At 34.4% G+C, this 14985-nt stretch overlaps 1 long non-coding RNA gene and 1 other non-coding gene across 3 annotated transcripts in view; both read right to left on the bottom strand.

The window, feature by feature from the left end:
- LOC114354480 (uncharacterized) overlaps positions 1-14985 on the bottom strand; it is a 116083-nt gene that overhangs the window by 15315 nt on the left and 85783 nt on the right. The gene's annotated exons all lie outside the window — the stretch shown is intronic.
- LOC114354583 (U4 spliceosomal RNA) lies at positions 3661-3799 on the bottom strand. The gene has a single exon (XR_003656029.1). It is a non-coding gene; the product is annotated as a U4 spliceosomal RNA (small nuclear RNA).

Raw genomic sequence — 14985 nt, 5'->3', positions numbered from 1 at the left:
AACGAACGAACAAGAAGTAGCAAGAGGTGATGTGATTTCAAATGAAAGTCTTTTAATTTCATTGTGTGTTGAGTTAGTAATACTTTTTGAAGGTTATTTCGGATATTATGTTGAGTCCAGTTCGGCGAGTTAAGTCTCCATAAGAGTTCGTCGTTATAAGCACTCGAATCTCTCTCGGCACGTCCTGCAAAGCCCAAGTAGTCTCTTACGATTAAGACCCAAAAGACTCAATCCTTCCCAACACTATTCGCAACGATTAGATAACCCAGTCCGTTCCAGTTAAGGACGTTAAATAACCAGGCTGTTGTTTACACCAGTTCGAACATGGTCTCGGACAAGCAATAAGAAATTATTAAACCTTTAATTGGTCGGTTTCAATAGAATGCATGAGGACCTTATTCGGTAGCTGCAGTTATCAGGAGGAAGTACTTATATTTTATACGTAAACCACGTGACTTATTTTGCTATCCTAACCTGTACCAGAGTGAGAGAGAGTAGCAGGTGGCTTTTGGTAAATTAGAGAGTCGTGTTCCTGTAGTGAAGACAGATATTTACCTAAGTCAATCAGGAATAAAGAATATACAAAATCGGTTCAGTTATTTCAGAAATTACTTCCTATAAACAATTCCCAAACTTACCTCTTTTTATTTAATTAAGGCAAGAAATTTTAATAGAGTTTTGGATTACTCGATATAAACTTTCTGTGATCAAATTGCACGAGAGAAAAACGCGCCTAGATAGATGCTAGAAAAAATTATAATAGAAATAACACTTTCTTACGTTATGCATATTAAAATGCATTTTTCCCTCATGTAAGACCCACCTTCAAGTCCTCGATAAATTAATTTTTAACTGCTCATATAAGGCAGATGTTCGTTATAAGTAGTAATTATTATAGAATGAATTTTAATTACGCAATCACCGACTTAATAATTATTCTTTTAGATGAATAATTTATTAATGACAGATCGAGGCATAAATGTAGGTATGCCGCTTAGAGCCTAGGTAATAGCGGGCCAATTTAAAATATTCAATAAATCGATTACTGACCTTCATATAAAAGCAGGTTGCACACTATAGCAATTGAAGACGTCGCCTCAATCGGCGCAAACGCATCATGTCGATAGTGCTGTCCGCTAGGCGAATCAGAAATACTCGATAGTAGAAGTTTAGTAGTGTAAAATTATGAAATGCGGGAACAAATATCGAAAGATCGATTATTAATTATCCATTGATTCGAATAGATAGAAAGAAAGAAAAAGTAATTATTCGATGCAAGTACAAAAATAAAATAACAACTAAAACTAAGCATACACAGAAAAAGTTTAATCAAAAAAAAGTCAATGCGCATATTAACTTCGCAATTTTGATTATAATTTTATAAGACCATCCAGAATCCACATCTATCCATCGAGATGTGACATCTTCTTTTTTTTGCCATTTTTTTTTGTACCTTTAGCAAACTTTCATAAAAATGAATTTGGATTTTGATACCGTTACTTTGCAGTAACATAGTTCATTCATATTTGCATATGTGCATTGCGAAAATGAATCAACTTCACACATCTGAAAACCTTCGACAAATCATCGATATTTCAAGCACACGTCGTACAACACTATCAAATCACCGATCGACACACTCTACAAGTGTGACATTCGCTCTTGGCCATAAATCAGCGTTCCCACAGCCTGCGCGCGCGCCTAATTGACGCGAATTAGTTGGCGTAATGACATTAGTGTATTACTAGGGATCGTTCCCACGGCGATCCAGTTTTGCGGGATCCAGTAATACAGCATCCCGCAAAAAAAGTAAGAAAACTAAAACCCAACTACGACAAAAAACGACGCTGAAAAAGTATAAAACAAGATTTTCAGAATACTGAACTGAACAAAGTTGCTAATGTAGTTGCATAGTAATTTTCATGTTTGGAAAACCGCAGTCACACGTTGTCAAAGTGCTACGGTAGGTACTGATGTAACGTGTGACTACGCCTTTCCAAACATGAAAATTACTATGCAACTACATTAGCAACTTTGTTCAGTTCAGTATTCTGAAAATATTGTTTTATACTTTTTCAGCGTCGTTTTTTGTCGTAGTTGGGTTTTAGTTTTCTTACTTTTTATTTATTATTTGTACTATTTTGGTGTCAAAGTGTATTTGTGGCGCATAATACGAACAAAAGTTAAATTGATGAACTAATAAGTAGTAAAGAAGCTATGAACGAAAAGATGTGAATTATATGCAATCAGCCCATGAATACAGGTAAAATCACAAGCAAATGCTAGTAATATATATATATTCAAAATGTACAAGTAAAGCGCTTTCAAATGATACCAAACACGGCATATTTATCTTAACTTTATTTTTTTTCTCTGTATGTTTTGTCCGATAGAGGGCGCCACATTAGATTTTGTGAAACTTCATATAGCCTATAACCAGCGGACAATTAAGACGCTTCTAATGATATGTCATTTGTCGAATTCTGATAAGTAGTTTAGAAGTTACGAGGGAACAGATGAACATACATACATACATACATACATACATACATACATACATACATACATACATACATACATACATACATACATAGCCTGTCAAAATCATAACCCTCCTTTTGCTTTGCCGTAGTCGGGTAAAAATGGACAGTCGTCTAAACACATAATGTGTGTTTGAAATTCGAACGGATCGGCTTTTTGGGGGACACTGCAAACTGCAAACGATGAAACGATTATGTTCTATACCAACATTACCAACCCTTACATGTGACATGCAATAAATAATTTGAATTTGAAAACGAGATATTCGTGTGAATGATAATATCAAAACACGTAATATTACAAAACTGGGTTCCGCAAGAAACAGTTCCTGCAAAGATGTCTCCGTGGAAACAAACCCGTTTTTTGCAGTATTAACATTTACACTATCATCCTGTTTGGAGTGTCCCGCAAAAAACCGATCCGTTCGAATTTCAAACACAGTGTATTGACACGACACAGTCTAGTTTTACATGAACCTGCATTACTGGATTCCGCAAAAGGATGCCGTGGGAACAAGCCCCAACAACAAGCTTTTTTGCTTAATGACATTTTGGTACACTATAGGGCCTGGGAATTTCAGAAAGGAGCAGGAATGCCTATGAGAAATAAGTTTACTTTTATGTTAATCTTAATAGACCCTAATTAAAGGCAAGATCTCTAATGACATCGAAATTTTATAAGCATAAAACACATGCGTCTAAGAAACTAAAAATATAAAAATTGTTAGTGAAATGAATTTTGATTAGGGTGAAAATGATAAAAAGTGCAGAAAAAATCTGTAATTTAATTTATATAATAGCATAAAAATATGTTCGAACACTTACATAACGAATGAAAAACGGAAACGGATCAATAGAAGACTAACGACTCAGTTTCATTTCATTGAAACGAAATGTGGTCATGTCGTGTCGTTCATTATAAAAAAATAACATAGTAAAGGAAATACCTACCTACATAGCTACATTATGTTTTTACATTGCTTTTAAAATTTTTCTCATGTTCATATTTCAATCAATTGTATTATTATTATAAAGAGCTGTGGTTTTCTGAATAAAGAAAAATAAAATAAAATCAAATCAAATCTATCAAGCAACGACTCCTATACATGGTTATTCTTAGGCCTTTACGGCCGTTCAAAAATTGCCATAGCGGACGGTATTTCACGTCCACAAGGCGGGGTATTGGTAAAGTTTTCAACTAGCAATAATCGCACCTCGGATTAACCTCATTGGTTACGATATTGCCTCTGCGCAAAGTTAACATGACGGAGAAACGCCGGGGTACTTAAGGATCGAAAAAAATCAAATGATATCGCGAACTAAAGTACTGTCAGCGCCATCTGTTGAGCTCTGCGCGCAACTTATTCGGAGGGGAAAAAGTGTGCCACCGATCTGAGCGACACAATAAGCGACGTACAAAAGCACTGCGACTGAATGAGATTTGAACGATACAATTTTGGTTCTAGTAAATCGACTTGAGAAGCATTTTTACTCAACAATTTAATAAATACACACCTGTAACAAATCAGAAAATTGACTGAAGAATGCGGACAAACCAAAACAGTTATAAACACAATTAACACAAAACGATGGGAACGATTAACGAATTGCTGCCGTGGTGATTTTTTACGAACCACGTTACGGCTAAAAATAATTGTGTCGGTTAGTCGGTTAGGCAAAATGATGTCATGTGTTTATTTACACTGTGTGATACTCAACTTTTGATTAAAGTAGGCTTCTTTTATAATAATTACAATGTCTAATGTAACATTTTGGTATTGCTTAAATTTTTGACACAAGTGATACTACAACATAGCTCAAAAGTCTAGAAGAAAGTAGCAAATACTGCATTTCATTAAAACTAATGATGCGCAAATACCGCAACACAAAAAAACAAAGCTAAATCAGCTAATTTTGAAAGTGAGAGTCGACCAGATATTAACCACTCGAAACACTAGTCAGCAGATCGCAAAGTTAAGGCCGCTCGAGTGGTCATCGGTCATCGATTACGCAAAAGGACTAGAGTTCAAAATGTTCAAATCACGGTAGAAAATCACGGTGCGCCCAAGCGTATCGAAATACGGCCACTCACGGCGACAGATCAGTGCGGCGAATCACTGAAATGGAACCTAGTATCAACAGGTCAGATAAAATTGACGTAACAGCTATAACAAGCCTGTATTAGGTAAATGAAATGAGACGTGACGTGAACTGTGAAATCGCCGATCGTGGTACTGATGCAACGTGAAGTGCGATCGTAGTGATCACCCATTGTTTATGGGTGCTCGGATGTCTATGATTGGTGGTAAAATCTCTGGTTACATAACATCTAGGGACGGAGATGTAGGATGTATTTGGATACAGGAAGACTTGCTCTGTCGTCTTCCTCGAACGTGATGAGATTAGAACATGATAAGGCATTTATATTGTTAGCAATATAATAACGATCCGAGGTCTATTCTATAAATAAAGTTATGAGAGAGTAAAGAAAGATCACAGTTTTTTTTAAATTTAATTAGTTTTTCAAAATGCGAAAGCCATAATGTTCTTTGGAAGGCCAAGGCTAACAAATTCTTTGGAGATCATAACCCAGCATTACTACTTAAGCAGTAATTGTCCAAATTGCAATGGAACCGCAGGTTGCAGCGAATTTGCGAAATCAAAATGACTGACTCATAAGCTGGCCTTGCAAATCCGTGATGCCCTGTCACTTATTTATGCACAAAACGCGTAAGATAATAAGTACTCGTACTTGTCTTTTTGTATGATTTTAGAGTCTGCTCGTGACTGTACATTATTTGCTGTTTGTTTATTCGTTTCAACTTTCTTTTGTTTCTGAATTTTTAGGCGTTTTGGTTTCTTTTAAAACTTTCGCCTTTCCTTGCACAGCTTTTTCTTTTGAATTACTCTGGGAGTATTTGTTAGTGCATTTATAAAACCCAGTCATGTATGTCAAGTTCTTTCGTATCAACCTAAAGATATCCTTATCCACTGCTGGATAAAAACCTCCACCATGTATTTCAGAATATCATCAATAATACGCTGCCCGCATCCAAATGCTTCCCATGACCTTCTCCCCGAGTGAGTACATTTATGTATTGAACATTCATCTGTTATCTAGAAACGTCACAAGCTCTACTTAGTTTGGGGCTTTAGGAGTGTAGAATTAGTTATTTTTTCACTATCCCTATACCTTCGGAAGACCAGCGTCAAGGTGTCCCTTACCACACTTCGGCATGATGCTGAGTGGATGCCGTTTCGGTGACACGCACATTACCTACTCTATTTAGTTTTTTCTTTCAGCTTCATTTTGCTCTTCTTCATTTTTTTATGTTGTTTTGTGTCGCTGAATAAAATGTTTCATTTTTTTTCTGGCTTTTGCAGTGTTTCAAATCAACAATTCCGATTACAATGCATGATCGATGCCTTTCTCTACAGCGTCATCCAGTGAAACTGTGACTTGGAAGACTGTGCAATCATACTTCAATACATGGCCTGTAATCAGCTGGAACCAGTAATGGTGGACCACGTCATGATCCGTAACGTATACGAAAGCAGGAACTGGTAAAACTACATTGTTAGGGAAATCGAATCTGAAATCGATATAATGGGATATTTCTTGAAGATTATCATTTTTTACTTGGATCTGTAAGTAATTTTAACCATGATTGTGAAGATTTCTAGATTTAAGATAAATAATAATTGAAGGCTTTAAGTGTAATTAATGTAATTTTACTTTCGCAATTTATATAAATAGCGCTATAATAAAGTCAATATACCTAATCTCAAATTAACAGTGTTATTGCTACTCTATCCAACTTATGATGCAGAAAATAGTCCCAACATTGTTGTGAATACTATTTTCTAGATACACACGTTGGATGAATACTGTTGGGAATGGAACCAACGTTCGGGCCAATGTGTAGAGCCAACTTAATGGACGAATCAGAATGTAAATTGTTTTGCATTACGGCCTTTAGATGATTTCGTAGAGCTTTTGTTTGTAGATGGAGCTAAAGATAATTTTGCCTTTGATATTGTTGGTCTGGCTTGGAGGGTAATAGCAAATAAGGATATGCAGGAAGATCATTAAAGGTTAGTACCAAAGCTAGATTTGAATTATTATCTGAACTTTGAAATGGCCAGTAGATTAGCAACCACAAATTGGCAATGTTCTCAATTGGTTTTGAACTTTATTTCAGAAGTTTATGATTCAACATTAACTGAGAAAAATTTCGCTAGGTATATTGACGACGATGCTTTAATAATATTTTATGATTCGAATACAAATTTTAATGAACTACACTCAGTAGTTTCAGATTAAGTAGGTCAACTCAGCCCTAATGAAATTCAATATGGTCAAGTTTTTAAATAACTGCACCCTCCAGAATCCATTACAATAAAGACTATAAGTGGAATAAACTAAGGGCACCTTTGCCGATCGTTCATTATGAAACAAACACGTGCGCGTACGCAGCTGCACGTTGAGAAATTCGACGCACCCTTTAAATAAATTCAAAATAAGCGTACAAGATGCAGGCTTTCGTTTTAATTTCGAAGAAAATTATTTGCCTTTGCTATTCATTTTGTTACCTTGGATGAAAAAATAAACAAATAAATACCTACCTACATGTTTAAGTTCGTAGTCCTATCGTTACCAAAACGTAATCATACGTTGCGTGCATGAACCGCTTCAAAAATATTGGTTAATTTTAGTATGTGGAGACAGATGCTGTGCTGTGACCTTACACATGTAAATCTTAAGCTATAAATAAAATGAAACGTTGCATTGGAAATTCATGAGATTAAGTAAGTAATAGATCTGAAACTTCTGGTACAAAACGATTAATGTTTTAAGCCGCAATTTCCTTTGGAAAGATCGTAGAACGATTCATTTCATTTATTTATTCCAAAAACAAAATACATTGTATAGGAAAATTAGTTAGACATTAAAAATCACACAATCTGCAATTCAATTAAAATAAAATTAATCTTAATTTAACCCTAAAATTTCATTTCACATACTAGAATTAATATAAGTGTCAGATTAAATAAATAAATTTTATTTAATTTGATTAAGGAACTAATTATTTTTGACATAAATCCACATTGCATAAAAAGTAATCTCAAATATAAATCAAATAAAATCAATCATTAGATTGTTTTTCATCTAGACAAACTGTCGTTTGATTACAATTAATAGTTTCGAATCGTTTCACTAATTATGATTTTTATTAATTATGATCCGGATAAGTAGACTGCACTGAATACGAGTGTAATGAACTAGCTAAATAAACTGCAATATTTTTCCAAATCTGAAAACAAACAATCTATCTTAAAATCTTCTGCATAGTATCTTTAACGACTAATTAATGATTCAAGAACAAGTCAAGAACGAAACTGGAAAAAGAACTGTAACTATACCATGATTCCCTCTCTATCTATGTAATAGTGGCAGATTGACAATTCGCGTATAAAATATGTCCTTAGTGACAATAAAAGTCGATTGTCTCGAGAAAAAAAATTAAAAAACACAAGGTCACTGTATCCGCCTTCAATGTGTACTGTCGACATCACATTAGACTATACTTTTATGTTGAAAAATAGCATCTACCACGACGACTTAAGGTACCTACACAGTATTTAACTTGACATGCTATGTGTATTTACTGGAACCACACGATAAAAACGTGCTGGATTGCATTAAAAAAAAACAATGCATCGAGTTTTATCGCGTGAAAGACAAAGCATAATAACAATGATTTTTCGTCATATAGAAATACGATAACAATTAAAAACATGAAGAGCAGTGAACTCATTTGATAAGAGTTTAATGGCTTTGTATCAAATAAATTAGAAATCTGATTAGATTTAGATCAGATGGAAGTTGTTAAGCCAAGTTCACGATGTTTGCACTGTTTATTTTACTAGTATTTTAATTGCTCTAAAAAGGAATTAAAAAATAACATCGTATTATTAATACATATTAGTAGGTATATTGCGATGCATCAAGCATAGGATCTAATGTATTTTATCCCACGCATGTATGCCGTCGATTCTCCTTAGGAATATATTCCGTGGTTTCTTCCAAAGCAATTAGAATATAAATTACCCGTTTGCCGAAAAACTATAAATTACTTCTCCCAACCCATGTAGAACGAAGATTTACCTGTAACAATAAACATTTACATAATTATTAAAATGTCAACAGCTACACGAGTGTTGCCAGGTTTACATGTAAATTTACCTCTCAAAGTTCAAAAAACTCAATTCGAACGCACAAGTGGCTATTGACTTGAGACCACTCCATTCCCAGTTTTGTGTAAACATGCTACTGTACAGTTCGTTGTACAGAAGAAGTGTATACTGAACATTAAAATATAACAAAGGGCGTTCTAAAGTTGCATAATACTGGCTCCAGAGGAATTCTTAGAGTAAACAATACGGTATTCGAACGTGCATACAAAATATTGAATTGCTGCTTTGTGTTGAGAAAATTGCTGAGCGATTTGTAACTCTATTTCAGTACACAAAAGAATCTAACAAGTACTGTATTGTTGGGGAATGATGTTGTTATTCAGATGCAAGCAGACATTCTATAGACAGTTAGTACTAAAACCAAGTACTTAACAACATTTTTGAGTTAAGAGAAAAAGTATTTACTTTAAATGCATGCGATTAAAAGTTAGATTACTTTATAAAGTAAACGCGTGATTTATTTCAAAACGAATCCCCAATATAAATTGGTACATTGTAATGGTATTTTATTGCAACAATTTAACATAACACAATTAAGTATTACGTTACAGCGGTAATGACGCTTGATCGATCATTTGTCATGGATCAAATCACGTTGATGAGTCATTGAAAGTGTCTGACAGCAAAATGGCGGGAGCTGTGAAGAAACTTTATGTCAGAAATGCAAAGTACGGTGATCTAACCGCAGAATATTATACAATTTGTAATTATGTGTTCTGCGGTTGGCAACACCGGTAAATTGCAATGTTGCCAGATAAAAAAGGCATAGCGGAAAGTGGATGAAACTTGAATGACGGGATAGAAAGTGAAGAGTATAACAAGACAATGAATAACGTTTGTGAATGTATTTACTCTTTACATAACTGTCAATTGTTAAAACAATTGATGGTGGATTAAGGCAGCAGACTTAGCTTTATTGTAACAATTGTATTAATCTAACATATTACGCTGTTTTCAAATTCAAATTCCGCTCTTTGTTTAGGTTAAAGTTATTGTAAAACTTTTATGAGTTGAAAAATTCCGTAAAAAAATGTGATAAACAGAACTTGCCTCTCATTTACAGTGTTGGATTGCTAAAGTGACACTATTCCCACCTCTCGTTCCCACCACTGCAACTCCGATGTAGCCAGGATCTACAGCTTGACCGCCATAAAAACCCAACCAATGAAGGTCAAGTTTGTCCCGGGGGAAAGTTAACTGTCATTGGACCCGCAACGAAATTAATCAGAAGAACATAGGAGGAGTTCGAAATTAAGGTTGCAAAAGTGACAGTAATGACAGTAGGTAGCACGTCGTTAGCACAAGCTGTAACCACTATAAGTAACTAGAGTTATTAGGGCTACCGTAATATGATTAATCCGAGTACATTAGAGGCTTAGGGCCGACAAGTAATTTGTTGAAATTGTATAATATTCAAGATAGCAAGAGATTGGTAATTATGAACTGAGTTTTATGAGATAAAAATTGTTTAATGCAGTTATTTTTATTCACTTCAATGGTTTTATGGCTATATTGTTTAAAAAAAATAAGATTTCATAAAGTAATGAACAGAGGCGTGGACCTTTGGGAATAACCCGTCAAAATATGCTCTTTCATTTGCCAAATTTAATTCGTAATATCCCTTCATATTTGGATTTAAAGATTAAGAGAACAACTGAAGTAATTAGGTATTAAAATCATCAATTAACGAAAGAATCTCGTTTAAACTGCATACAATAATAATATCATCTACGTAACTAACACACATACATAAATTAATAATACGTTATCGTACACCTACGTAAAACGATATGACAGGTCAACAACCCGAAAAATAAAATTAGATTCAATCACCGTCTACCCACAACGATTTAAATGCGTTTACGATCTTCACAAGCTAGGCGCGTAGATCGTATAGTATGTGCGTGGGCAATCCATTCATCATTCGATCAATTTCGATATCTAGCGTATTAGAATGTATAATTACATTTGGGACATTCATAATGGCAGTTTATCATAATCTGGTGTTAGTCCATTTTTAAAAACTTGCCTTTGGTATTAATAGCTTCATAATAGCGTGTGGGTGCTATCTTTTATTAACATCCGATAAACATATTTATTACATGTTCTAGTTAATCCAGCTTGTAAATTAAATTGTTAGACTTGTCTCATCTTCAAGATTACTATTTTTGTAAGCGTTAATTGAGTGCTAAGAATAATATATCAGGGGGAATTTTTATTATGATTTATGCGACAAGCTTACGTTGAAAATAAAACGCTGAATCAAAATCTCATTCCATAGGGGTTCGTTCCCACGGCTATCCTTCAATACTGGATCCCGCAAAACTGGACTATCGTGTGATGAACACACATTAAGGCACGTTGTTGTTGCACCATCTTACTTTAACTCTGACAAACGTCAAAAATCTATCAAACTCCATATAAAAAGCTCCGGTTATCGTTATACATACTGTTACGGTTAAAATAAGGTGGTGCAACTCGGCCATAGTGTGTTTGAAATTCGAATTACAAATTCGAACGGATCGGTTTTTTGCGGGACTCTGCAAACGGGATGTTCGTGTTAACGTTAATTGTAACTACTAAACGGGATGCTGCAAAAACTGGTCTCTGTGGGAACAAGCTTTAAATAATGTTCGACAAATACCTCTTCAGCTACTAGTTCCAGTAAATGCAGTCTAGTTACAACCCGCAACTAGGCAACTATACCATACAATTTTAATTAAAAGCTAATTTCATACATCGAGCCATTCAGCTGCATTGTAAGCGAGATCACTTTCTAAATCGATTGAAGCATGAACATTATACGTGCGTAAGCAACGATCTACTATATTAACCAAAAATGGACATGCGGAACTGGGACGCATCGAACATAGTACATAATAGACAGTTTGACACCATACCCCAATAATTCGAAACCAGAACTGTTTTAAAAAGACTCTTCATTCTGGTCTTAAAAACCTAATTTATTTTAAATTACCTGTAAATTTCGATTTTTGTTCGAATTGTAACTGAAAAAAGTAGTTTAATTGGGTTGACAAAATAGTGACGTCACTTGCTTGTAGTGCCATACAAAATCTATGGGAGAGTTTCGTTTTGACAGTTTTAAAAAGTACGTCAATTGACTGTGGTGTCAACATGTCTATTATCTATACTAATATTATAAGGCTGAAGAGTTTGTTTGAATGCGCTTATCTCAGGAACTAATGGTTCGATTTCAAAAAAATATTTTTGTATTGGAGAGCCCATTTATTGAGTCTTTAGGCTATAACATCACCCAACAGTCAATAGGGGCAGAGTAGTAAGTAAAAATATTGCAAAACGGGAAATATTATTCAAACTATTTTCACGCGTACGAAGTCGCGGGCACAGCTAGTAATGTTATAATTCAACAAATTGCACTAACAATGGAGCAAATTAAAATTGCCAAGTTAGAAATTGGAGGTTTAATAACGGACCTTTTAGACAAGATAATGAGTGAGCAGTGGCTCGTAATAAATAATTTTGTTGTCATACGTCAACTTTGTAAGTTGCCATTTAACATCTGACGCACAGTCATTCATAAGGTTATTTCTGTAGTAAAAGTATATGATGTGAGGGTGTAAAGATATAATTTTTGTGCTTTAAATGAACGATTGATTACTTTAGTTACTAACGTCCGTATTCACAAACATTACTATGAGGTCTCACAGTGCGCGTGGACGCACAGAGTGACACACGAACCAATCACAGAGCTTTATTCAACGCTGTGAGTTCGATTTGCTGCTTCACTTAAGCAAGCATTGTTTGTGAATACAGGTGTAACATTCGATAATCATATTAATCATGTAAATTTAGTTTACTATCTTGATATCTTTATTTACTTCAATAAACTAGTTTAAAGTGTAATATTGCGTGTTAAACTTTAAAAATTCAATAAGACCGATTGATGTATCAATGTTATTTATTTGATAACTGTCACTCTTAAATATTTAAAATGTTTTAACCAATTACTTTCGTGTTAACTTTTATTTCAATTTTAATTAAAAATATATTTGTTAAGTATTGATTGTTTTGTTACACGATATTTATTTATTGGAATTGGCTATTGCAATCAAAATAAAGTGAAATTAACAAATAAAAGTGATTTGGATTACTTATTTACAAGTCCGGAAAAATACAATAACATTCTGATTGACACTGAAATAACTATTACAAATATTATCATATTTATTACATCAAAGTAGAATTCAATAATCGTTGATTTGTTTTGACGTATTACAGACACAAGCAATACAAAACAAAATAGAAATGTTACTACACGAAAAACAACTACTAATACTCATTTGTATAAAGATGATTTCACACTCTCATAAACAGATTGTCGGCAAAATGCAAAGCGACATTTAGTTAATGTGTCACATCTGACAGCTTTGCACACTATGAAGATAGTCGTGTAAGTGTTACCGCCCAATATAGTGAACATAGACATAGCAATGAAAGTGAAACCAGTGTGTCACTATGAATTAGCATCACAAATGGTACACCAAACTTGTTCTGTCATAAATAATGCGGCTTACAAGAAAATAAAACATAACAAAGAAATGTTTACCAAATTAGTGTCAGTGTTACGTTATGGTTATTAGTGTGATGAAAATGATACGTAGGTACCTTAATTTTGATAGAAATTATTTGCCTTCTGACAATGTACTCCTAGAGCACTCTAAACCAATGAGACATAGATTAGTTAACAGTTGCCCTGAGACAGCATCTAAGATCTAAAACCAGACAGTTTTAACTCCAAGTAAAATTTGCGTTTCAAGCCTTTGTTATGCATCAAAGAACAATAGTTGGGTAAGGTAAACTGTCAGTAGTTACTCAAAGAACTCTTAAAATTCTAGATACCCTTCTCTATCACTAAAGTCATCTCCAGAGCCACACCTGGCTTGACCTCCACTTCAGGCTTGAGCGTGCTAATTTTATACTTATGTATAAATTCATATTAAGTTATATTTTAAGAAACCGGTATCAGCAATGGTATTTCAATAGCTACTGCTCGTGGACCGAATAGACTTTTTGTCTAGCAATTTGCGAATGCGAGCCCGTTAATAACAGTAAACCAAGTGAGAGGAACATTAACTTCCAGTGGTTCAGACAGGTCTAAAAACTTGCACACCACTCTCATCTTTACGTAGACGTAATAGGATTTAAAATTCAAGAAATATTTTCGCAGCTTGATGTACAGTCATCGCTGGAGGCCGCTGCCGAGGTCAATAGAAGGATATGTACAGACGACGGCATATCAAGCTAAAAACTAGTCTCTTATGAACTTGTAATACAGGCCATTTTCAACAAAAAATATTATTCTGATGTGCAATCTGTACCACAGAGAAGTTGATGCGAATTCGATAAGAAACATGATATTAGTAAATAGATGGGATTGATGATAAACTAAATGCAACAAAACTAAGCAAGATATGCATATTAAATTATAGACTTAGCATCGGAATCAGTGAATAAATCCTCTGACAATGTAGTTACATTGAACCGGTTTACATATCAAATTGACATTGCTCAAATAATAACAGTCATAATTGCGAATATCGAAATCACTATAAATCTCAGTCTCAGCCTTAATTGTCCCCATAATGACAAAACCACAACAACTCTCTAAAGTGTTTGCGAAGTCCACTAGGTAGTAATAACACTTCCCTTATATTAAGGAAACATTACCCTCCATTACACCGGCGAGTCTGTCTGACACTAATTCCAACATCTCGTATCCATTCCAGAGATTTAGTAGTTCCTACTGGTAAGAGTGGGCAGTCGACGCTCTAAATCATGGAGCCACTTGCGGCGAGAAGACAAATTGAGCTATTTTGTTCATCAGATACAGAACTGCTTCTACAGGGTCTGTGCCCTGTACCAGAACTACTGATTTTACAAAGCTTCCGTGTATTAAAATTAAAGGTATAACAATAGTATTAAAGGTATAATCGTAGCTACAGATTTCTATTATGAAATTTTCCTGTTCAGAAAAAGATTAGAGAATTTGTATGATACCAAACTGATAGAAAAAGGTATATTAACCAAAAATTATTAAGACGAAGACAAAATAATGAAGCTGTATGAGACCTAAAAGATTACCAATCTACAAAATGGTAATGACCACCGACTACAACATAATCTTTAGCAACTGTATTAGCTGTTG

The sequence above is a fragment of the Ostrinia furnacalis genome, unplaced genomic scaffold, assembly GCF_004193835.3.
Source record: "Ostrinia furnacalis isolate ACB-3 unplaced genomic scaffold, ASM419383v2 OfSCF2054, whole genome shotgun sequence".
NCBI lineage: Eukaryota > Metazoa > Arthropoda > Insecta > Lepidoptera > Crambidae > Ostrinia > Ostrinia furnacalis.
Note: the sequence above shows the minus strand (reverse complement) of the source record. Positions and strands in the feature narration are given on the sequence as shown.